General features: G+C 43.0%; 1 long non-coding RNA gene across 1 annotated transcript; it reads right to left on the bottom strand.

Annotated features, from left to right (window-relative positions):
* Window positions 1–1,898: 1,898 nt before the first annotated feature.
* On the bottom strand, window positions 1,899–26,292 carry LOC136566540 (uncharacterized). The gene is made up of 3 exons (XR_010785038.1): window positions 26,178–26,292; window positions 2,708–2,823; window positions 1,899–2,593 (listed from the first exon to the last, which is right to left on the bottom strand). It is a non-coding gene; the product is annotated as an uncharacterized lncRNA (long non-coding RNA).
* Window positions 26,293–26,725: the final 433 nt, after the last annotated feature.

Raw genomic sequence — 26,725 nt, 5'->3', positions numbered from 1 at the left:
CTTAGCCAAGCTATACAAATTTTGCTGCTGTTAATCTTTGATCACAGGTCAGTCTTTTGAGCCATGCTCATTTTTGCTGCTGCACAGGGAAATCAGCAGGGATTAGTATTTTAATCTTCTTTCCCTGTTTAAAGAAACCCCAGGACACACATTGAATAGTTTTTCTGTCACTTGAAATTAAAATGTTTAAAAGTAAATGTATTTATATCTCTTTTTCTCAATTTTCACCTCTAGTTCCTCTCAGTCATTGATTTGGCTGCTCTTCTGCCTTAGAAATGGTGCTTTTTGGAACAAATTGAACTTCTGTTTGGCTTCTTATCATGAATAATGTTGTTATGTCATGAGCTATATGGTTTAGTCTCACCCATGTTCATTCTGCAGAATTAACCTGAACTGATTATAAGCCAAACCCTCTGGGTTGTCCATTTTCACCAGATATGAGATTTGGGAGGATGCATAGCAAGACAAAGACAAAAAGATTAATGCTAAATACCAGTGATATTTAGCATCATTTTTGTCAACTGGTCCCTCTTTGATTGTGTTTTCTGCTTGCTCACAACGTGTTTGGTTGCTGTTATTTTCCATAAAGGTGGTTCTCCTTGTTCTTAATCCCCGTGGTTGCTGAACTCAACTCCTGCTCCCTTCATGTCCAATTCAGATAACGAGAAATAGGTGTAATGGGTATTTCTTGTTCTTAAGACCTATTGAGGGCCATACTTAAAGAGTTTAAAGCACTACATGATTTTTATGTGTAGAGGGACTTTAGCCCTCTAGGATCACAGGGCAAATTAAATTCAGGCTCTGTCAGATCCCAGGAAAGAAACAAGCTGGAGAATTGAGCCCTCTCCTCTGACAATGGATTCCAGAGCCAACCTGTACCTGACCATTAATGGATGATCACCAGGGAAGCTGCTGCTGCAGAACACAGGGAGAAGCTGATATCCAATTAGCATGAATCCAAAATACAAAACGGCTTCTCTCTGACACAATCACACTAGGCTTGCAAGCTAAGTCTGGTCTCGCTGAAGTAATTTGAAAAACTCTTAGTGTTGGCATGGTTCTCACTGTCAGCCCTCCCAAGCATCTTAGCAGTTACCTACACCTTCCCTATCTTGCTCTAGGGCTATTTTAGCCAGGCCTGTCAGTGGAACTGAATTGTTCCATTATGCGGTGGCTTTGCTATGTGAAAAACTGCTCAGGAGGGACCACTCTCTAAAACAGAGGAGAGTAACTCAGTCTCTAGGGCCAATTCAGTCATTGATTTTTATTTATTTATGATTTTATTTTATATTTTCCTGAGGCAGCTGATACAGAGAGCAATTAGAGTGATGATTTTTCTGTGCTGGGGATCTCGATTGACTGTGCTGTGGAGGGACCTGCGCCTATTTCACATCAAACCCCACTGCATGGCAGTGCTTTCCAGGTGTTACAGAACTGAGACAGATTTGACCCTAGAGATGAAAATTTGAATTGTAATGTCCCACCCTGGATATTCTTCCATCAGAGAGAAGACAGTAAAGACACGGTGCTTGTGGGATGATTTAGAAGACAAAAGCACTGCAACCACTCATTTTAAATCACAGCAATTGGACTATGCACAGCCAAGCCAACTGGTTTTGGAGCAGGTTAGATGAGTTCCAACCTCCTCTTCAAGTATTTAAGGGAAGTCCTTAGCAAGAACCTGCTTTGTTGCACTTCTTAAAAGAACAAGTTACCTGAGGAGGAACTTGCTGTGTCCCTTCCCCATTTTTCCACACAGATACCCAAGTTGCTGCTGTCCTGTGTCCCACAAACAGACACATTTCTGCAGGAATGATCCCTGAATTTAATCTAAAAGCCTCTGAGAGCCTTCTAAATAATTTCAGCATGAGCTATCCTTAGGAAGTTAAAATCAAAGGCACAAGGAAGAGCATATTTAATAAGATGGAAATGACAAAATGAGAACCACATTGAAGGATTTGGGACTTTTCTCCCTGTATGGATTCCAAAAGGGATCATGAGTTTGCAGTGCTCTGGCAAGCAGAAAGATGCTGTGCATTCAGCACAGGCAGCAATTACATCTCCTCTTTCTAAATTATGTTATCAGGAAACATCTATATTATTCGTATGGGTCTAGATTATGCTCTGAGAATAGAATGTTCCCTGCATAAAGAGCACGGCTGGAGTAAATCAATGAGGATGCACTCAGAAACATCAATTAAAGGTAATACAAGTCTTTAGTGTGCCATCAGGGAGGGAGTAGAGTTTGAAAATCTGATCTTCCCAACCCTGCCTTCCTCTCTAGGAAAGCAGAACTACTCAGAAATTCATAAGGTTTAAAAATAAAATACTTGTCTCCTCTCATCCTCATCTTTACTCAGGTTTTTACTCAGTGCTGGTTCCCAGCATAGCAGATGAGTAATGTTTTTCTTCAGATCTCAAAGTTCTGCTGGGTTAAGGAGTTATCTTTCTCCAAGTGTCACAAGTTGAGTACCTTGGGTTTGAGGTACATGCTTTGGGACACCAGAAATCTGATTGCTTGAGGTGCCGAGAGCCCATCAGTGATCCAGTGGAAGTCAAGAAAATCAGATTCCAAGGTTCTTCAGTGCACCACCTAGAAATTCAGATTTTCAAAGTTAACAGTGATGTCTGAATACAAAATAACAGCAAATCTCTGATAGAGGTGGGAACAAAATCTATACCATTTTACCTGTCAAGTGTGTAATACCTGGAGCTCATCTGCAGAGGGGTGAGTAATTGGGCCACCTTTGGACATCATTAGTAAGGGACATGTCCATAAACATGTCCTTTGTCATCATGTTCTCTGCTGGTCCCAGATATTTCCTGTTATTGAGGCAAATGAGAAATTAATGTGAATTTTCCTTCAGCCTGTTAATTCTGCATCCCCTTTGCAGATATTAATTCAAATGCAAAATCTGAGCCTGAGTTTGAGCCTCCCCTGTTCTCCACACGGTTCATGCAGAGGGTTCCCGCTCAGGCACATTTGTTACCTATGTGACACTCATCCATCATCAGGATTGCAATTGTGAGGGGTGGAAAATTTTCTTCTCACTACTCGGAAGGAAAAAGGACCTTGCAAAGAATTTATAAGCTTCTTCAGCTAAGTTAATTATTCAGGAAAGGGTATTTTTCACTGCAAGGAACATAGGCAAGCAGATTCTAATCATAACTCAAATGCCAAACGATTTAAGCACCTTTGGTTTTAGTGGCTTATTTGATTAATATTAAGGTGGTGGAGCAGGGGGGTTTAGTGATTTGGGTCTTTTTTTTTTCCTTTAATGCTTTTTCCTGTTGGGCAGAAAGCTGCTCCCTTTTCGTCACAGCCTGGATAATGAACTGCAGTGTACAAAGCCAGTCATACAATACGCAGCAGTGGCAGCGCGGAGCAAGAATCTTTGGGAAGAGTTTCCATAGAAACATTGACGTCCTCCTGGTGAACAGGACACTGAGTTCCTTCAATGGGAGGTATGGGGTTTTAAAGGAGCAGTGAGATGGCGGGAAGCCAAGCCAGCAGAGCTATGACTCTGCATCTCCCAGCAGAATAGGGGGTTGGAGCTGGTGGGAGGGAAAGAAAAAAAATTACCCAATTACCGTCACATTATCAAAATGTCAGATTTGATGGTTGCTGCTCGAACCGTACCGTACAGAGCCTGGTAAATAATTAAACATCTGACCACAATGTATGTGAGACCTGGCAGCCAAAAATCATACTCAAGGCTGTGAACTAGTAGCTTCTAAAAAATCTCATCAGATTTTGCCACAGACTTCATCCCCAGAAACCTTAAATTCAACACAAATCGGCATGATGCAGGCACAAACCTCCCAGGGATGAACAAGGTTGCACTCAGCAATGTGCACCCTCCCCTTCCCTGCTTGTCCTGGAATGAGACAAGTGCTTTGCTAATGTTCCAGCTCTGTGTTTTAAATAGCCCTGTGTCTACCCAGCTAAATAGTGGCAGAGAAACCCTGTCTGGAAGAAGGCTGTTTCTAGAAGGAAAACAGTCAGAGGAAATGTTTTTTGCCAGAAACGTTGGAAATCATACAAAACAAAAAGGCAGCATGTGAAAGAATTCGCTGCTGAGCGCTCCCCAGTGTTTTTGTTCAGGCTCACAAAATGCTTCTTTTCAGAGCAATTACCAGATAAGACCAATGAAGGTGACAGTCCCTTCCCAGAAAGAGTGTGACCTACCCCACGGCCCATCTGATGCCAGGTATGTTGTTCAGAGCCTTCTCCTGGCCGTGGGAGTTCTGGCTCTGGAGTGAGCACAACTCAGCCTGAGAAAGTGAGCAGCCATTTGACCCAACAGGGTCGGTCTCAGCCTTCATGGTTTCCTCTGGCTCTGACTGAGCTGTATATCTCTAGCACAATTCAGATGACTCTCTGGGGTACCTGAATTTATTTCAGCATCTTACATGTGTCACTCTTCCAAACAGACTCATTAAAATGGCTTGGGCAGGGAGGGACCTTAACACTCATCCAGTTCCAACCCCCTGCCATGGGTACGGACACCTTCCATCAGATCAGGTTGCTCCAAGCCCCATCCAAGCTGGCCTGGGATACTTCCAGGGATGGGGCAGCCACAGCTTCTCTGGGCAATCCATGCCAGGACATCACAAGCCTCACTGGGAAGAATTTCTTCTTTGTACAAAATTTAGGCTGCTCTCTCTGTCAGCTTTAAAAACACCAAATACCCAAACACCTTTTTGAGGTGAGCCACATGAGGTGAGGAGCCCTCATTGCATCTCTTCCTCTATTTCTCTCCAGTGCTGATATCTCAGGGGTGACTCATTGTTTACCCAGCAAACCCCTCCGGTGTGAAGTTTCCTTTGAGCAGGTGAGCTGGTGGCAAGCTATGCTCCACTGGGACAACATGGAGCAAGGAGGGAACTTTGCTCCATGCAAGAGCAGATGCTGTGGTCTTGAACCAGCCTTCTCCTCTCTGCAAGAGAGCTTCTGTTATTCAAAAGTGTCTTGCAGGTTTCTACACATCTGTTTCTTGTTCATATCCCTCCAGAGAGATTATCAAGAAATACAAGGCATCCACAACCCCATTACAGTTGAATGGGAGACCCAGGTACCCTGCACCTTCTGCAGTCTGCTCCAGACAGTCTTCAAAGGCCAAAGACTGCAGTGTGGCTGCTGACTTTAATCCCTGTTCTTTGCAATGCTCAGAGACTGTGGCTATTTATACTGCTCTTATTGCAAAGCTGAAAACTCTGCTGAGAGTGAAATTATTTCAAATCTATATGGGTATGATGCCACATGAAGTTCTGGTTTGTAATTTCATAGCAAAGACATCCCATTTATTAAATGGGCTCTAGGTAGGATGTTTGATACAGAATATGGCATTGATCTATTTGCAGAATGTTTGCAAGATCATAATTTTGGTTCAACCTGTTCAGCAAGATTCACTGTAGACAAAGAAAGACAGAAAAATCAGCAAGTCAGGGAATCTCAAACAAATGTCTTGCGTTCCAGGGACTTATTCAGATTGTTTCACAGGATGACGATATGAATGTCTTTGAAGGGAATAAGACGAGAGGGTAAAACAGAGATTCATCTTCCTGAGGAGTACTTAACTTTTTTCATCTCTTTGTCTCAGTGTTGACTTAACCCTGTTTTGTGGGTGCAGAAGACTTATAAGTAAAGACCCATTTAGAATGAGGGATATTTTGCTTGAGCACTTTGTCCTTATTTACAACTTAGGGGAATTTGAAATCTCATTATTCTTTCTTAACATACCTTTATAAGGTGTTCAGCTAGCATGACAATGAACTTGATTTATATATCCAGGTAACCTGGATTTGCATGCGCCAGGAAAAGATTGGAGGCAAACCAGACCCCACACCCACCATGATAAGACAGCTGAGTCAAGGTAGGTCTGGGACAATGCCTGGAACTGATCCGGAGGGGTTAGGACTGTGCCCAACCTCTGGCTGACAAACCCACAGTGCATGGGACTCATGTGCTGGCATGAATCTACTTGTGCCTACACAAAAAGAGCGCTCAGTTCTACTGAATTAGGAAGAAATCCAGATAGAGTAGGAGGATGCTCTGGTCTGACTGCAGCTGGGCCCTCTGAGCACCTCAGCATGGCATTTTTGGAAGAGTGAGCAATAACTGAAATTATCTACTTGACTGGTATTAAACCAGTGCACTACAGCAGTCCTGAATTTCTCTAAAACAAATCTTATTACAGCACTTCCTTTGCCAGAGGTGCTCCCTCCCCTCCCCTCCCCTTCCCCTCCCCTCATACACAGAGCTCAGTGCTGTGCTGAGGGGTTTTTTTTAGGTGAGCCACAGGCACTGCCCCGGCCAAATTGTTCTTACTCCTGATGTACAAACCGTCTTTCAAAGACACTTAATGAAGTTGCACTTAAGTCTTATGAAACCTGATGGCCCCTGATGACCCCTTTGGTGCAGTGCTAAACTGGTGGGCAAACTCCTCAACGGAAATGAATTAATTCCCATTAAAGGCAGATTTATGTGCTGCTGGCAGGACCATGCACCATGCCCAAGGGTCTGCAGCAGTGCCTCGGTGATTCTGTACTAGCTCATGCTTCGTGGAGAATTCCTACAAATGTCTGTGCATGCTGCTTAAAACTTGTAGACAGGCAGTTCCCTTTTAATATGTTGCAATCAAGATCTGCCAAAGATATGTAGATGTTTATATTCAGGCATTTCTGTTCAGAGGAAGCATCAGTGCCCTGCTCACTGGCTGAATGGGGGAAGTCTCCCTCTGCACCTGAGCCTAGTCCCTTTGGGTGGATCTTCAGGAAAACTGCAAGAAGAACCACAGCCAGCAAACTCTTTGCAAATCTTCTACCCAGACGCACTGCTGGTCCTGGACTACAGCCCATGCCAACAGCAGGAAAATTTTATTTCCTGTGATACATCACTTGAGCTTTCCTTCCAGCAGATCCCGCTTCTTTTTCACATCAGCTCCTCTGCTGAATCTAGGACAGAGGAGATACTCAATCCTGTCTTCTGGGCTCTCCTTCATCAGATTTACAACGTTTTTGTGCTCCAACAGTAATCACAAGCTGCTCGCATTAAATGCCACACTATTGGAAACTCTTTCCAAAGCGCTCCGAGTCTTTGATCATTCCTTATAATAGCAGAAAAAAAGTATTTCTTTCAATAATGAAAAATGAATTCCCACTTTATCCTTCAAAGTGGCAGTGGATTTCTGTGCCTTACATGTTATACAAGCCCATTGCAGTGGCCATTTTGAACAACTAAATTTCCTATAAACAGCTGAAATTTCCAAGGTGAGGATCCTATTGTTACAAAGACAGCCTTGGAGATTGAGAGCATGTGCTGAAGATCAGCAAAAAGGAAGAACGGATTTTTTTAAATATGGGAATTTGATACCAAAAATTAAGCATGGCCATAACAATTACAGCCATCTAGTGGGCAATTTTTAAAAAATTTAAATAACATTGCTATTCAATTTCAGTAGTAAAATACTTGTAAATGAAAGAGGTGTAGCATATAACCTGGGGAGAAGCTTTCACTGTTTTGTTGTTGTTGTTTTTTTAACTTATTCTTCAGGAATACAGAAAATCTCAAATATTTTCCTTCTTGCATTGTAGTCTACAAATATTAGGAAAATAAGATCTCATTTGGTGCTACTGTTTTAATGAGGGACTTGCTGAGAGCATCCAACAAAGTGTGCTATTGTTCACACTCCAGCTGAAGGGACAGGACTGAATTTTTTATCCGAGATTTTCTTTCTCCAACTGGTTCATTAAACTTTAAAGTTAGATATATGACAACACAAGCTTTAAGTTAAGAAGTTGGCAACAGATCAACAGGCTTCACAAAGTGATTAAGGATCTCTTTCTGCAGATTTTTTTTCTTTTGGCTCTTGATGTCATCCATCATTTCAGGAGCTTCTCGGGTTTCACGGGGTATTTCATGTTGATAGGATCTCTAGTCAATTTCTACTGAAAAAAACAAATTGGAGAGTAAGCATTTCATCTGAATCTTTGCATATCAAAAGGAAGGAAAAGTACATTCATTCGTCTTTTATATGGATCATAGAGCTGAAACACTGAACTTCAGTTCTGAATTCCAAAAACTCCAAAGCATTTTGATTTAGCCCATAATAAAATCTGCACTGTGATTTCATAACAATACTTTTTAATCCACCTCCAAGAAGGGATAAGATACTCCGTGAGAGGGTTTGCTCTGTTAGAATTTTTTTTTGGCTTTTATTTTCTTCAAGCTTAGTAATCTGTATTCAAGATTTTAAATACATATTTACAGAACAAACAAACCTTCTCAGAATAATTTCCTCAGGCTTTTGATCGCATGCCTCAGAGTGGAAGAACAGGCTATAGGATCTCTTAACTCTGTGACAAGAAATAACTGGCTGTGAATTTTGGAAATCCTCTCTGGCATGTGTTCAAGCTGGTATTAATGCAAACCACCCCATGCCAATCTCCTGACTCACCCCAAATGGCAGTTCCTGACACTCATCCCATTGCTGGCCTTCCCTAGGAAGAAAACAAAGCAGCTCCTCCCTTCCTTCCTGAAACCTCACATGCTCCAACGGCTGCCGGACAGGGGCATCTTCTGTGTTTTCAAGTGTTTAACTGGGGGAGTGAGGCTGTGCAAGTGGATCTTGAAAAGTTGTTTGCAGCATTAAAATTGGTCTCAGATCTCCAGTCCATGGGCACAGTGTTCTTCAGCCAGTCCTGGTGGTTTCATGTTCGAAGCATGAAAACCTCTTTGCAGCAAGTATGTAAAATTCTTCTGACTCTGATGCAAATCTCTTTGAAGACAGATATATGTCAATTATAGCATCATGTTGCTTCTAAATTTTATATATATTTATAGGACTCGATGGTCTTTTCCAACTCAAGATACTCTATGATTCTATGGTATTCATGTATTTATATATTATTTACGTAGTGTATAAATGTCCAAGTAACCACTATCCAGATGCAGGCAACATTTGCAAACGAAAATGCTGTTTAAATACCACAGTCCTGCAGAATGTTGTGTGTTTTTGAGGAAATCTCATCCCACATTTGCTTGTGCCAGTTCCAGGAGGTTTTTTATTCCTTGTCCTTCAGGCGAGATGTGAGGAGTGAAGGGCAGAGGCTATGCTGCTCTAACTATGAATTTCTTGACCTCTGACAATTTTAGTTTTTTTAATCACAGCCTTTTCTAAGAACAGACTGTGCAGTACAACTTGCCATATAAAATCCTGGATAGATATGGAGCTGGATTTGTGATGCAGTTACTGGTATTTCATTAACCTTTATCTTGACAAGTGGAAATAACATGCAGTGATTCAGGGGAAATTTTTCACTTGCAGAGAAAAATGGTGCCAAAAGAAAGCAAGTGGGCTACAAATTATTAATACAAATCTCAATAGCAGGAATCAACTTCCAGCTGGAATTGGCCACTTGTCTGTGTTTTGGATGCATCAGAGCTGTTGTGATTATGCTCTGCGGGGCATGACAAAGCCATGGCTCAAGAGCCTATGGGTGACCTCAGCCAGCCTCAGGGCCAGGGTGGCCCCCCTCCAGCCTCCCTCCTCTGTTTTTTCCCTCCCAGATGAAGACCTGGTCCTCAAGGATTGTTTGTCCTACCATGGGCTGTGGCCTTTCCATGCTGTGTTGTTTCTCCAGCCTTCTGTCTCCACTGGGCTCAGCTGCTAAAAGGCTTTTGCTCTGCAAAAAGGCTGCTTATACTCATGGTCGTGTTGATGTGGATATGCAACCACCAACTCTCCAAAACCCCAGGGAGGACCTTTTTTAGAAGGACCTGAGCAAAATACAGCCCTCCTACAACTGCAGCCTCAATGGTGGCCAGCAGACTACCCTGGACGAGAGCTGGTGAGTAATAAAGACAACTGATATTTTTCAGACTGAAAATCAGCCTGACTCACCTCTATTTTGTTTCTTTTATTGTTATTTGTATTGCTGTGATGGCAGACAGCAGATCTCAGTTATTGAGTCCAGGCTTTAATCACCATATAACGGGACAAAGTGCCTGCTGAAATGTTTCCAGACTAAATCAGTAGGAGGCAAAAAAGAAAAGGCTAAGTCACTTGCTCACTGCTGCCCTATAATTCAGGGCTGCCCTACTCCTCATCAAGCACCTTCACTCACTGATGTTGGCATTTTTCCTGCTAGTTTTGCCTCGCTCTAAGCCGAGGTTTATAGATAGTCAATACTATTTGTTTTCCAAATAAAAGATCCACCTGGCACATATATTTCAAGACCTGTCGTGCTGCAGGGGGAGCACTTGCTACCGGCAGAGGCTGCTCAGATCCGAAGCTTTTTATTGAGATACTGATCCGAGGCATCAGAAGAACAAAACATGCAGTGGCGACCCAATGCCACTCGCTCTGGCTGTGCCATCCTCCAGTGAGCAGCACAGTCCTGTGCCATCAGTTCCTCTGTTAGATGAAGTCAGGATCTATTCCTGGGCAGGGATGCCATGGAAAATGTCTCTCTGGAGCTGGTATCTTCCAGGGACAATGTCTCCCTCAAGCCAATGTCTAGCACAGGATAAGCTTCTTACTGCTTGAAATACACATCAGCCTCTCAAGGCCTTTGTAACACTGTGGGTGCTGCTGATGCTGGAAGCAGTTGTACCCACCTCTGCACCCACCAAACAGAAGAGATCCTACAGAGTTCAACAAAATATCAGGGCCTGGATCCATGCATCAACTGAAGCAGAATAATTCCCAGATCCAGAGAGAAAAGCACAAACAAAGAGAACCTAGAAGTCAAAGAGACAAAAGCTGTCTGGGAGACCAACACAGAAAAGCTCTGCCCAAGGTTGGAGGTTTAATGAGAGCTGAGTAGGATGGGACTTGGCATAGACAGAAGCTGTTAGGAACAGTAGTGAAGGACAGAATATGCAAATAGTGAGAGGGGAGAACAGCTGAAAGAGGAGGCTGGGAGGAAAGCAGGTAAAGGGGTGTAAATTTTGGCTTGTGTGTACCAGTACAACCGCTACAACGCTGCAAGATGTGGTCTAGCATGGCAAAAACCAGACAGTTCCAGAGGATCCCTGCAGGAAGCAAAGCTGCTCAGCTGCTCTAGGGGGACAGAAGTGGTGCTGACACTGAGAACAGGCACTCCTGCTCTCCTGCTGCTCCAAGGCTTTATCCTGGCCCAAGAGTTGGAGGCAGTTCCTCTGGCTTTCTTTTGGAGGGGTTTGGTGGGAGTTTTGTTTGTTTGTTTGTTTGTTTTGATTTTTCTTTTTATTATTGTTGTTGCTTTGAGGAGGTTTTGGTGGTTTTTATTGTCTTTTTTTAAAAGGCAGATTCTAGATGGGTTCTGCAGTGGCAGCTCTAACGCCTGCCCCAGGTTGTCTGGGCTCTCCAAGCACCCCAGTGCTTGCTGAGAATGACCCTAGAACTGAACTAAGCCTGTGCCAAGTGCCACCTCTGTGACAGTGGCTTGGGCTCACCATGACAGCAGTGTTGGTGAATCTCTGCTGGTTTGACCCACCATGATCAGGGTATCCCAGGCTAGCATCACCACCCAGGACCAGCCTTCACCACCCACCAGCAGCACAGCAGGTGGGCAGAGGGGTGAGGGTTTGTTTGCACTGATCTCAGCTCACATCTTGGCTTGGGAAGACATGCTTGGCATTCTGGTCAGCGATGACTGATTCTTGAAGTAAATAATCAACCATTCTGGAGGGCTGTGCCTATGTATTAGGAGAATTATTACTTTCTTCCAGCCTCAGCTATGTTAAAATGCATTGCTTCTCTTTATGAGAAATTCTTATCTCCATCTGTCAGTCATCTTGTCTCAGTGGGAAAGAAATCCCCAAGCCCTGTCATATCAGAAAATGAGAAAATTATCAATATCTAGAGTGTATATGAAAAATAGGAGTTCTTTCTCCATTTGGGAGAATGAATCTTGATTGCAATGTCTTATAAATGTTAGTGGCTTCTCAGACTTTCAAAAATGTTATAATACTGAGGTACCAAAATACTTTGCCTTGGAGTTCTCCATATTAAAAACATTGTCTTGCCCTCTGCAGCCATCTCCAAGTCTCTCAGAGATGAGTGGTCCTATACATTGCCTTATGCATTCAGGAAGCAGAGGCAGGATTAGTACATTCATGCAAACACAACAGGCTCTGATGATTGCCTATGTGTCAAGAGTCAGGATCCAGATCTGGTGCCTAAGATCAGCTTAATAAATACTATCAATTTCTGCCAAGCATAGGAATACAAAAAATATGTCAATAGCTGTAGCTTTGAATAGGAATACTTGAGTAAAGGAAATCTCTCTTCTTCAGATTTCCAATGGCCTCATTATGCTGTGTTGGGGAGAGAGAAGGGAGCACAGAGGAGACAGCTCCAAGTGCTACAGCTGGGCTATGAGGGGGTCCCATTTGTCTCAGAGAGGATACCCCACCCCTCTGAATCACAGAGGTGTCTGAGCCGGTCTGGGGTCCTTCTTCCCCTGAAGAGCAGCCACTGACAACATCTGCTGCCCCTCCAGGGGGGAAGGTGGGTGTTCAGGTGAGTGGGCTCAGCCTCCCATCCTCCTCTCCTAGAGCCACACATGCATCCCTGTGCTGCCCAGGGTCTTGTGCTGTTGTTGCCGCCTTCAAAAAGTTTATTTTGGCATCAGCTCCCCATGGGAAACCTGCGAACAGCTCCTTCTCCCTCAGGCTGTGTGACACCAGCAGAGCCCCAGCTCCTGTGGCTGCACACAGGTCTGTCCCACTGCTTTGGTCTGTCACTCATGAACATGTGCCTTCACATGCTCCAGGGCAGCCTGAAGCAGCCAAGGCTGCCACACGCCACCATATCCCCAGGCATGCAGAAGAGTAGTTTAATTCAGATCCAGGCTTTATTAAGGCTACCTGGAACCACAGGTTTGAGTCCTGGCTCCATTGAAGCTGGCTGAGGGCTCAAGTGGAAGGACGTGGCAGAATTCGCTACTTCTTCACGCACTCCTGTGATAGGACTCACAATTACATCTGAATCTGTTCTACTATTTTCCTTTTCAAATATCTGTCCCTTTTGCTTTTATGAGTCATCAACTGTTTTATTTCCCTAGCAGATTAGACTGTTCTTCTCACTGTAGCTTTGGGCTTTTGCAGCTGAATGGGACCCAGGAGACCTGAGCATGGAGCATCGGGATTGAAGACACAGTAGAACACAAAAAGGGCAGCTGGTGCTCAGCAGACACCACAAGTCACTTAAAATGTCTTTTGTTTTTTAGCTATTGTTTGGTTAAATGGGGTACCTGCAGCTTGAACAATAGGCAGAAGCAGGGTATTGCACTGATGGGCTGTTACGGAGTGCAAGGTGAGGTTTCAGTATGGGAAGCCAGAGGTAGTACATTTGCCTAGGCAAGTCCTTCCAGGCAGTCCATTAGCTGAGCTCCCAAGGAGCCACACAAATGTTTATTGCATTTCTTTGAGTCCACACTAGGGAAGTTTATTTAAACGATTTGGTGCAGGGAAAAATGGATGTTGGCAGGGCTTTATGTTCCAGCCAGAAGGAGATGAAGCTGTGGGAGTGTTGCTCCCAGAGAGAGGTCCAGGCCACCCACACTGGGCTCTTCTTCTTCCTGCATCAAGGTGTGCTGAGCCCTGAGGAGAGGTTTCCAATCCTTCTTTGAGTCAGATAGGTTATTTCTGGGATGCTCAAACTGGATGCAAGTGTCCCACTGCCCAGCTCACAGATCAATGTCCCCATAATCTGGGGACCCCTGTTCCACCCCATCTGGGCATTGTGTTGTGCTCCTTCTGCTCTTCAGAGAGCAGAGGACAAGAAACAGGATGCTTTCAGACACTTTAGCAACTGCTTTCTCAAAGCTTGTGGTGCTGCTCCAAAGGGAGTTAGTTACTCTTTGCATGCACCGGTCCAGAACTTTTTGGATGCATCAAGTGAATGAAATGTAATTTCCTTCCTTTTTTCTCCATTAAGTTCCTCTGTTCTGAAGCTAAATTGAGTTTTCGGATCTAATTGTCCTTCCCTTTCCAAACAAATAGAATGCTTTGAAAAACTGCCTGTACTTTTATACACCCAACATCTGGTTTTGGTAAAAATTCTGTAACTTTTTTAATACTACTTGCAGTCTAGTGGGAAGGGAGGGTGATATTTAGTAGATAATTTTTGCCCTCATTTTTTAAGGAAAAACCCCTATCCATTAATTCTGCTGCTGAAAATTGAGAAAGCAGTTGGGCTGAACTTTTAAGTGAACAAACACTTATGAATCTATTTACACCTGCCCTGAAGCAGACTGCCATAGGTGGAAATGCTGTAATTATTCCCTCTCCCTGATTTCCACTGTCCTACAAAGATCTCCTGGAGCAGCTTGTTAACAAGTTACTGCTGCACATGGTGAAATAAGAATCAAGTCCTTATTAACAACCAAACCAAACTGACAAAAAATTACTAAAATTGGCAGTAGCAAAAGTGAGACGAGCTGCTTTGAGTCAGTTTTTGCTTCTTAGTCCCATCTATTAAGGGAAGGCTGAGAATTACAAATGACAAATGTGGCTGGCAGTTGAGCGGGGACAGGGACCTGAGAGGGAGTGATAGGGAGATGCAACAGCAGTTTTTCTTCTGTTCCTTTTTCCATCACTGCATGTTTCCAAATTTATTCCTCTCCCTAAAGAGTCCCTCTCCTTTGTTATCTTCCTACTCTTCTCCCACCTCCTTCTCCCTTGGTTTATTTCTCAGAGCAGATGATCTCCTCTGCTCACCATCCAGGTTAACTCTAGTTTCAGTATCAAAGATCATTTAGGCTGAAAATAGCTTTTATTGGGCCCATGTTAAAACCCAGAAGTGTCTGGTCACCAGATATCCAGCTGCTCCTCAGCTGGGGTTATCCATGTGCCGGTACTCCCAGTTCCATGGTCTCAAGCCATTGTGGTTCATCACAACTCAGGAGGGTTGTGAACTCAGTTACAGCTGATTTTGCATCACATGAGAGGAGCTGAAGAAGCAGGGGGAAAAAATCATTAATACAGACAGCCTGTCCTTTAGAGATATTTTTGTTTTTATGGCAAGCTTTTTGGGTTTTTTGAAGTGACATTAAACTGTTACTGCTTTATGTTCATTAGGAAATGGCCAGTGGTGATGTTTACTGTTGCCTTCTGGGGTATAGGGTCCAAATGACTCAGTTATGAAAATAAGCCTTACACTGTTCAGAAGTACGAAATGTGGCTCTTCAGTTCCAAGCACGAAGTAATGATGATTCTGGAGCAAGAGTGCTACAAATTCCAGTGCTGTGAACTTCTGCCTCCCCTGCGGAACAATGGAACAGAATCCTGAGCTGGAACTGCCTGGATGGAGTCAGGTGTGCGCTGTGTCTTAGTGATGCACTAAATGTCCAAGAGCATCTTTACTGTGGAAAGATATTTTGACAAATCATCTTTACTGTCCCACATCCCGGCTAGATGGTGACACTGGTGGGGGCAACAGTCCCCCTCTCTTGGGCTCTGCAGAATCCCAGCTACCAGTGGAGGCACAACGCAGAACAAAAGGGGCCACAGCACAGGCCTGGAGGGCACTGGGTTACTTTATTTGATGGTAAACTCCCTGAGTCCCGGGGCCCAGGCAACGGACTGGGGGCAAATCACAGCTTATAAAGGGGAGCAGGTCTCAAGGGAGGATACAATGTTCAGCTAATCAGGAGAACTGGGGGTGGAACACAAGGCAGGGAATACAAGGAAGGAAAACTGCTTGGGATAGGAGGGGTTAACAACTGGATGTGGGGGGGAAGGGGTTTGAAACTTGGCAGGGAAGTAGCTAAGTAACAACAGATAAGACACCTGACTCAATTGAATAACAAACGCAGGTCTGTGTCCCTCTAAAACCGGGGGAGAAAAAAACCCAAAAGGACTACCAAAGCAGAAATCAAACAATAAACCTGCAAAATAAAAACATACTGCAACATTTACTTTGTGCAACCTGCTCTGGGTAAGCCAACCTCAACCATTCCATGATCCTGTGATGATATTAGGAAAAATTTCTTCACCTAAAGGGCCACCAAGAATTGGAACAGGCTGCCCAGGGCAGTGGTGGAGTCACCACCCCTAGAGGTATCTAAAAGACTTGCAGGTGTGGCATTTGGGGACATGGTTTAGTGGAGGGCTTGGCAGTGCTGGGTTACAGCTCGACTTGATCTTACAGATCTTTTCCATTCTAAAGGATCCTGGGATAAGATTCTGCATCCATGACAGACTGGTGGGGGGAGGGAACAGACAACTAGCAGTGGGGAGGGTTACAATGAATCCCTAAGATGAGAGTCATAGTAGAGATTTCAAAATCTTCACTTCGTTAAAGGAGTAAATAGCCTTTCTTAGTAAATAGCAGGAAATAAAGGAGTAAATAGCAGGAGATGCAAAGCAGGTACGAATTCAGTGCCATTGTATAGCAATATCCTTTGGAAGATTTGCCAGATGGCTCACAGCAAGACTTTTAGACTGATTTTTTTCCCAGCCAGCCATATCATCATCCATCAGACAGTCACTTTCGATTGACATTGCAGAGCATGGCTGTCTCCTTTCTGCCTTGCTTTTGTTTATTTCTAGCAGACTTACTTATATCTGGAACTGATATAAGTGGCATGATTTCTTTGTTTCATTAAAAGATTCCTTGATCTAAACTTTAAAGGATTTGTTTTCAGAGAGATCAAAGTCAACCCAATGTCTGGCACGCCTAAAGTTTTCTCACATCCCAGTCTTCAAGTAAACCTGGAAAAGACATTTTGTGGCAGAGTAGTAAACTATGGTGACTAGGTTAAAGTGGAGCTGGCCATGCATTCTTGGGTACTAACACATGCCTATCATCCAGGCTTCTTAATTATTATTTTCCAAGAGGCAAAACAATGTTGACAGAGCTTGCATTATCAGATGCAAGTCAAGGTAAAACCCAGTGCCAACAGCAAGCATGGAAAATTAGATCCCATTGCCCAGCAACTCACAGTCAAGCAAGTAAAATATGATTTGCACAGCTGAGCAGAGGCATTGTCAGGGCGCTAACCTAGGAGCCACACACTCCTAAACCCCATCTGTCATGACCTGTTCCTTACTCCTGGGAAAAATTCATGTAGATGGCACCCTAAAAGAGGCTATTAATTCTGGGTACCTTGTTTATTAATTTTGGGATGTGAATCTTTACGTCCCCTGATTTCTAAACACACAGTGGTATTCTGTGACTAGGACAGAGCTGTCTCATTCCTTCCTGTTGCTGTGGAAGGCATTTTTTCCCAGCTTAGTTCAATTATTCCAGGAATCAGCAGGTCTCAGCACACACCCAAGCCTCTCTGCCTGTTACCTGCCAGTGCCATGGAAAGGATGGGGTGTTTGCGGGCACTTTGAAGGAGCAAAGCTGAACAGAATTGCTGAGTGTTATTGTGGAGGGTTGGAATACATCCTGGATATGAATCATCTTGCTCTTTCTGACCTACTGTCCTAATTGAAACTCATTTATTCCTCAGATGCTCATCACTGCCTGAGTCGTACGTTCTCATAATGAAGCAGCAGCCTAGAGCTGCAGGTGTTTGCCCCACTCCTTCATTACGTGACAAATTAGAGGAGATTTAGTACACAGACATGCTGAATCATGGATCATCCTCCCCAAACATGACCCCAAATTGCTGTCCTTTTGTTGTTTTCTGTGGCAGGGTCATGCCAGGACATGGCTTTCCATTGGCTATATGAATTTTACTGCTGTGCATATTCCAGTAAAATCAAAGGACTTAGAAAAGGGATTCTGTAGAAGCTTTTTTTGTCAGGGCCTTTACACTCATTAGTTATAGTTTAGAGCACAAGCTGCAGGGCAGGACCAGCAGAGTTGCTCCTGTTTGATTGTGCAGGTGTTGATGCTTCTTCAGGAACCTCCATCACTTTGTAGATCAGAGATGACAGATGTCTCAGACTCATTTTTCCAACACATTTAAGAAGCATGCTCTTCCCTGATCATCTCATATCTCTATTTATTAAAGGGAGGACTGATTGCCTGCTCCTAGACACCCATAGTAACAGTCTGCCTGGCCTCATCCCTTTGAAGAATTTCCATCCAAGGGCTTATCTTTGCTGCAGAATGAGTTGGGACTTCTGGCCAAGAGTGCTCTGCTCCCTGCTCTGCCTGCAGTCCTCCTGGCAGGGTAGCAATAAATGGCAGCTGAGTAACCCACCAGTTGTTATAGATGAAGAGGTTAAATGTTGGAGTGACTGCAGACATTGAATCCATTGCTGTCCTCAGCAAATCCCCTGATGGCTTCCCTTGAGTCTTCCCAGTGATGTTCTTCCCTGTCATCTAGGCACTTCCCTGATTCAGCCGAACTGGGGACATTAACAATTAATTGCGCCCATTTGGACGTCACTTGGGCAGGCTGCTGTCAAATATTTAGAAAGAACAATCTGGATAGGAATACTGGCCTTTCAAAACACACTTCTGGCAATAGAAGTGAGAGCTGTCAAGTGCAGCCTGGGCTGGGAGTAACAACCAACACTAACCTTTCTGGGGAAGCCATGATGCTTTTATGTATTTCACCGCTATCTTTGTTAAGGGTTCTGACAGCATTTTTTAAAATCTTAGAATCTGTTGCTTTCTTCACTTTTAGAGATTCCTTTTTTTTAATCCATTACATCTTTTAAATGTGTCTTTATTTTGAAAAAGTACAGCCTTTGTGCTGATCAGCAAGAAGAGACCAGATCCTTAACTCTGGCTGGATTCCGAGCCAGCTTTAGATCAGCTCTGAATTTTAGATCTACTCCTCCTTACCAATTTAAGATTTTTTTTTTTACAATTAGTTTTATTCTTAAGGAATTGTCTCTGGAAATGCATTTCAACTAATTTTTTTTTTTTTATTCTACAGAAGGAAACTCTTGGAGAAAATATCATCCAACTCAGAAGAGAACTTTCAGGGAGCAGATCTCCTGGTGAAGGAACAATTACATTACTATCTCTCTGGAGCTGGAGATAAATGGGCTTTATCCTCTTTGAGGCAAAGCATTTATCAGACAACAAAAGTTACAATTACTGGCAAGGAACAAGGTGGGATTGTGCAGCAACAAGTGCTTCTGGAGAATCTAAGCCCGATGCATGTGCTGAAGTTACTCTTTATTTTCTGATATGAAACCAGTCCCACATATAAAGGAAACAAAGTTCAGCCTCTTCCTTACTCGGTTTTCAACAGCTGCTCAGTTGCTCAATAGTTCAGCCAGCCAGAAAGGAGATGTTCATAGATAACTGGAAACAAAACTAATTTCTGCCACTTCCATGACTGGTTTCAATCCCAGATCCTCCAGCTCAGGGCTGGCATCTTTTGCAAATCCTCAGAAGTGGGATTCCTGGTTAATAATTGCTGTAATTCATTTAGGTCATAAGCCTTCTTCTTCTCTTTCTTTTCACTGCCTGAGGGAGAGCTGAAACAGAGATGACCCAAGGCATGAGTGCTGGTTTAACTTACTGCCGCAGTCAGCTAAATCTGAGCTCTCTCCTCAATATACATGGCTCAGTTCACCTCGGGTCTCTGGCATTGCTTCTTCCAATTGCCCTTCTTATGCTTAAATTTCAAAACCTGAGAATTCTTCTATATGTAAGCATAATCACACTGTTATACCTCCAAATGAATATGAGACTATTTTCAGGATTTAAAAAAAAATCCATTTAATATACTAGGGTCTGTATTTTCTTGCTCATGTAAGCAGGTACTTTTAATAAAAGTCTGTTCTGAGAAGTGTCATGTGTGTATGCAGCCTTTGATTAGACTGAAAAGAAATTGTGAGAATTTATGGAAAAAGTTTTAGTGAGAAAACATCCTCAGCTATATAGCCTTAGAAACTAGAGAGTTAGAGTTGGAGCTCAGAGAATGGCTATGAATATGGAGAGCCAGGAGTTGGAATAATCTCAAGGGAGGCAACTGCACCAGCCAGGATGAAAGATGAGTTTCAGCAGAAAATTGATCAAGATAACAAAGCAGGGGGAAGATGTCTTGTGACAGCAGCTGGATTTGTAGCATCTAGCCTCAAATAGGAGCATGAAGCATAAGTTTGCTTGGAGGAGGAAAAAATCAGGGAATTTCACATAGGATTGTGAGACTATAGAACACTCCAAGGCACCCTGGAACACTGCACCATTTACCCTAATCGGGGGGTGAGTCAGCACTCAATTATACTCAGGCAATTTTATATTCAGTTTTTATGCGTTGGCGACAAAGCAATTTAGATAATATGGTCACACAGCAGAATCACTTTCTTTACAAATCTGAGTTCCATTACCTACAATAAAAAGTATGTCACTCCAAGTGCTCATTTCCCAGCATGGAAGATAAACATCATGGGGGATCAAGAAGAAATCTCTTCTTCCCATTGCCAAACTCAATGTAATTGTGTGACATGGCTGTTTTATCCCTGCTTCTGAAGATCTTAGTTACAGCTACTCTTGAGACTGCACAGATCCACTGCTGTGTGCAGCAGCTGTCTGAAGTCTTTGCATTAATAATAGCACATGAGATAATGGCTCCTATTGGGTTGTGTGTTCTAGAGAAAACATTCTGTTCTAATGAAGTGGGTCATATATATGTAGGTACACGAAGGTAGCTCAGTCTATCCATCATAGGGTAAAGAGCTGTGACCTGTGAAACAGAAGAACCTCTCTGAAATTGTGTTATTGGCAAGTCCCATGAGCACTGTCCGGGGGGATTTCAAGGTGTGGCTTTATGCAGCCTTTTGATATCAGTTCAGGAAAGACATTATGCTAACACGACCTTTTGCTTAATCTTTTAAGGCACTTATTATGTTAAATTGGGAATTACACCTTTAGGAATCAGAAGTTGGAGAGGAAATGAGTGATTTACTATTTGAACTGAGTGAACATTTCAATGCCAGTGACAGACTGAGTCGCTCATGTTCTTTACATGAACAGGATGCACAAACTGTGTAAAATCTGCTATGTATGTCTCAGGAGCAAACACACAGCTTGAATCTTCATTCCCTTTCATTATTCCTGTCCCTGAGACTTAATGGACTTTAATAGGAGCTGAGTAAGGACCAGATCTGTAGCACAGCAAGCTCAAAGAGAAATTTCCATTGACTTTTTTTCCCCCGTGGATAATACCCTTAAAGATTCAGGGTCAAACCTTCAACTGTCACACCCTGATATCTTTCCACTCAACTAGCTCTTCATGTCTGCACAAGTACTGGGTTCCTGTTCAGCTGAAAAGAAACACCCTTGTTGTTTTTTGTTTGTTTTTTTATAAAATACAGATAGTTTTCATGATCTTCTCATGGGGACGATTTTCAGACTGTATTTATCAAGACACAGATATTTGAACTCACTTACTTTGAAGTCACCATCACTCACACTGTCGCAGCATGACAGCACAGCACGTTAACTCAGCACTTCTCAAATCAAACTACCTTCAGACCTAGTATCAACACTTCTAACCAGTGCCTTTCCTAAAGGTGATATTCTTCCTGTCACCGGGTAGTCACTAATTAAACTCTCCAAGTCCAGGGCTCAGAATAAAACACTGTTACTGATAGAAATAGCATGAAGAAAGGCATAAGAAACCCAGTCAACAGCCACGCGCTCCAGAGAAAAGAGATTGCCTGAAAGCTTAAAATATGGATGGCTTCTTACTGAGCTGCACTGTTCTTGGTTGTTTTAAATTCTTCGGCAAGAAACAAGGGAGATCTTCTGGGGATGTTAAAATTATATTTTGTTCTGGATTTTATTGCATAAAACTGAGGCACCTTCCAATCTTGATAATAAATTGACAGTGCATGGAAACATCCTTCCTCCCCTTCTCATTCAAGGTGCGTCTACATCACTTTGTTGAAAAACTAGAAAACATTGAAGGCCTCACTGATCTTTCCTAAGTAAACAAAAAAGCATTGCTGGGAGACCCAATGGGTGCAGATTTCCTTTAGAGGACATTGTGGTTAGTCAGAAAAGGTGGTATTGGCTGGATCTTTGCATAAATAAAATTGAGTTTCCATTTCTTTCAAAAAGAGACACCTGATAGTTGTCAGATGATATATTTTTTACCCAAGCTGATGATAATCAAAACATCACCGTTTTGGTAAACAGTCACCCCTCTATTGCTCCTTCTTCCAGTTTAAATGGACTGAATGAAAGCTATTTCTTTGTACTGATGTTTTTTCCCATTTACTATATATTTTTTTCACATTTAGAATTTCTCTTGAATAAGACTGAACGGCTTTCCTGGAATTCCCTTTTCAGGAAAACAAATATTTACTTGCCTTCCTGGAAAATGCTAAGTACACAAAATTCTTAAGCAAATTCCTAGTGAGACATTTTCAAGCTACTTTCATCTATTCAAAGACTGAAAGGGCAAAAGACTGGCCCTTCATCTTCAGTGTTTATTTTTGATCCCCATGAAAGTACTGACAGTTTAAAAAGCAGCTTTCTGTCTCTTTAAAACTGTTTATGAATCATTGTTTGGAATGAGCATAGTAAAGAATTTGAAGCTGATTAACTTAGAAGTTCCATGGCTATCAGCTACAAGTCCTCACCTCATAATTTTATCTATTAACAGATACTGCACAACTAACTGACATTAAACTGGCAGGTTTCCAGCACAAAGGTGAACTCAAGTAAAAAATTATATTGAATTTTAATAAAACTTTCTTCAAAGGTCAACCTCTCTAATGTATGAAATCAATCCTCCTTCTTCAGCCCATTTATTCACAGCTATAGGAAATTCTGATGTTCATAAAATATTTCCCATTCCCTCTCCCTCTTATTATAGTTTCTCTCTACTTGTGACCATTACCTTTCACAGCAGTTTTAGATTACTTACTCCTCATTTCACTCTTTTTTACTGGCCTTCTCAGAATCTGTACCCCATTCTGAAAATGTTGCTTATCAGGCTCCTCTTCAAGAACAGATCCTACCTTATACCATCTTCAGGCAAAACAAACAACCCACATTTTTACTTCAAGTTTCATCCTTGAAGCTGGATGAAACTTCGGGGAGAAAAAAGCCTTGGTGCAAAATCTTTATTTCTCCTGGTTTTATTTCGCCTTCATACCCAACAGCTGCTTTCTTTCTGTGTCTTGCTCAGGACTCTATCAACTTATTCTAGGTAAGCTATAATATTGGTAGCATTCCACTTAGGAGAGGGGGATGTCCTTGTGAGCTCTGAGCTCTAATCTCCTGCAGATCAGTTCCTTCTATTGATGTTTGCCCAGAAAAATGATATATTCACAGGATTAGAGACAAGCTTGGGGCTGTCCTAGAAGATGACCTGGCTGTTTTGCCTGAATTCTGCTCCTGCTTATTTTTTACTCCATTGAAACAACGTCACTTACAAGGTGATTTTGTGGTTTCTCACCTCAAAAAACCTTTGTGGTCAGAGAGCTTTTGATACTGGCCAACATCTGATATGTCCAGACCCTCTTTCTAATCAGTATTTATGGAAAAATCACTGCTGGTAAAGTGAAATGTAAGAGAATCTACATCCCATTTCAAACTCAGTGTTAAGATATCTGCTGGAGAGCAGCCAGGCCTGGTTGCTCACACTGATAGATGGTGGGGAAAAGGAACACATGTTAAAATCAGCAAATGGGTAAAATTGGGCTTGAGAGGGATGAATACAATGGGGAAAGCTTTCCAATTTTTCAAGATCAAAGCCCAGGCTCCCATGCTAAAAGGAGAAATTTGATCCCAAATAGGAAAATATTAAAAAAGAGACTGCACTCTATTCGGGAATGCATAATACAAAGCTTCATGTCCACCATCAGAACAAATCTTATATATTCTGTACAGCAACATTCATTTATCAGAGGATTCTATGAAAAGGATGGGTGGTGGGAATTCTGAGCCTGTCTTCATGCAGCTTTCAAATTCTTGTCCTTATTGACATAATTAGCAAAAATTTTCTTGGTTATATATAATTGCTTTAAACAACTTTTAAGATTAACAAACTGTATTTTGGATTTGGATGTGTCGATCAATAAAAAATACTAATTTAGATTTTTAAAGAGAGATAGTTATTATTTCAGGAATCAAACTTAAGATTTTTTAGCAGAAAAGAAGGGCTCGTCAAGTCTGTGCAGTCTCTGCAAGGTTTTGCAGTAATGTAGTTGTTTTACAATGCAGAGGTCTTAGATTTGGGGATTATTCTGCAGAGACCCAAACTGTAGAAATTGTAGTTCAGTTGTTGATGGCCAGCATGGCAGGATCTGGCTATGAACAGAGCATTAGATCAAACCCTTCTTATTTAATACAGATTAAGAAAGTCTTCTTACTTCTAATCTCACTCCTGCCTCCTGCCTTGCTCTGAAATACTTGTGTAGATTTGCTCTCCTGTGAAGAAGACTTGTCAATGTCTGTCAGGAGAGATGAGACTATATAGTCTTTCTTTTCTTTTAACATTAATCTTCCAGCTGAATAGAACTGGTAACATGAGTAAAATTTTGCTGCTGGAGTTATTTTGTATTGATTGCATTTTTAAAGATTTTTCTATCAGGGAGGCAGATATTTTGTTATTGCCATTAATCAAAAGGGCTGAAAAACACTGCAGGCCCTACTCTGACCCTTATGGATCAAAAAGCCAGTAGAGGTTTTAAGAATAAAAATGACCCTGGATTAAACTCTGGCTTTAGGTGTTAATAACTTAACACTACTACCGTTTGGCCACCTACCTCTGACATGCCATATGTGGACCACACTGTGATCACTGCAGTTTAAAAGCTATTTTTCAGACAAAAAGGATAAACTGAACCTTTCAGTGGAACACTAGGAAGTGGGGTTGATACTAAAAGAAGTTATTCCTGGGCCAATGACCCATCATTAACATTTAGAATCATAGAATGGTTTGGGGTGGGAGGCACCTAAAAATTGGTCTAGTTGCATTTAACAGCAGATTTTTCTCCAGCATGGACTGCATGAGAAGCTTCCTTTACATAAGCCCCAGAAATGCACATCCCGATTTTTACATCTTTAAAGGATCCCATGGCTGCCTTGATTACCAACATCTTAGCTCTGTACATTTAATTCAGTTCCTAATGCTCCTCATGTAGCACTAAAGCCATTTAAAAGAAAGTCTCTGCTTTTAAAATCTGGCTTTTTTTAGCAGCTCAGCAGCAGTTACCAGACTTGTAAAGCTCCTTATAAAATCTCACCTGAAAACACTGATCTGCAGCACTGTGCAGTTTTTCCCACTTCAAAGGTAAATCTGCTGCTGCCACCCCAGAACTGAGCACAGCGAGAGCTGAACCCGTCACTGGTGGCTGATGTCACCTGTCAATGTGTGTTTGTTGTTCCATGGAGACTCCCGAGCTCTAATGTCAAAACCAAACCAACACAAAACAACCCCCTCTATTTGTCTTTTCACCTTCTCTGTTTAGGGAGTTGGTTCACTTTGTCTCTTTTTGATCAAAACAAATTCCCAGGACTCTTTCAGATTCCTGGAGATGCCACATTAGTTCCCAGTAGTCTCGCAGTTGCCAGTGATTGAAATGTTATAATCTTCACATTTTATTTTCCATTTGGGATGCATAGTGGCAAGTGACCCAGTTTTCATTGAAAGCATGTTCAACCCTCTAGACTTAAAAATGGGTGAGAAATACACGGGAAAATTGTAAATATTTTGAGTTTTAATCAAGATTTTCAAGTTGTTTGCAATACTGCAATCCCAGTAGCATCAACATTGATACATCTGAATAAAAACTATGTTTTACAATTAATTAAGCCTTCCATCAGAAATGTTAAGCTGTGGAAAATCCTAAATATTACCCTCTTCTTTCCCTTAATATTTCAGCTTTTGGGTTACTTCCTCCCATTTTCATATATACTCTCAGCTGCAAAGGGTTAAAAGTCTTGGAATTTCTTCCGACTGGCATTTCCAAATTTCTCCGGGGGCCCATGTAGCGCTTATGCCAAAATGCTTTATTAATATACAAACAGAGCAAGAGGCGGAGAAGGAAAAAAAAAAAAACCAAAAAAAAAGCCCTTTACAATTTGTCCTCCAGAACCGGGTTCTGCTGGCGATGTGAGGGAAACCGCCCCAGCACCAACGCTGAACACCCCTAGGGGTGTTTAAGAGCAAACCCGGAGATGTTTTAAGGAACACTGGGGTGGGTCCGCTCCGCTCCATCCCAAACGCCCCTAGAACCCCCGACCTCGCACTAGGCCCGCCGGCACTAAGGGCCACGGACGGACACACACTACGCACCCACCACGGCTCACCTTCGTTCCGCCAAAACGCGGCCTGGATCCGCCCCCCCCGTCCCGCTGGCCAATTAGCGGCGGCCGCTCGGGCAGACAGCCAATCGCCGGGCGTTGCTATCTGTGGGGAGTATTTTTAGCCGCGGTGAAAGGGGGGGGGGGGGGGGGGGGGTACTGGCGGTGATGTGAGGGGTCGTCCTGCACCCCCCGTAAGGAAGGAGCCCGCCGGGATCAACTCAGAGCTTGAGGGTGCCAGCTGTGCAAGCGGCCCCTGCCAGCCCCGCCATCGCTGCTGCCGGGGGCCCCACCGGCCACGGTGGTCATGGGAGATGTAGTTCAGCGCTCCCCCCTTTCCCTGCCCCGCGGGGCTGAGGGGCGCAAGGGCACGGTTTGACGTCGGCAGTGACGCAACGGGCCTGCGAAGCGAGCAGCGCGTTGACGTCAGAGTGGTCCTGCGCGCCGCACCGCGGGTGGGGGGGCGGGGGAGAAGAGGCAGCGGAGCGCCTCGGCCAGGGGGCGGAGCCTCGACAGCTGGGGACAGGGCCACCCGGACGCTAGTCACTGGAGGG

Source organism: Molothrus aeneus, chromosome 25, assembly GCF_037042795.1.
Source record: "Molothrus aeneus isolate 106 chromosome 25, BPBGC_Maene_1.0, whole genome shotgun sequence".
Taxonomy (NCBI): domain Eukaryota; kingdom Metazoa; phylum Chordata; class Aves; order Passeriformes; family Icteridae; genus Molothrus; species Molothrus aeneus.
The sequence above is the reverse complement of the archived record's forward strand: the minus strand, read 5'-3'. Positions and strand labels throughout refer to the sequence as shown.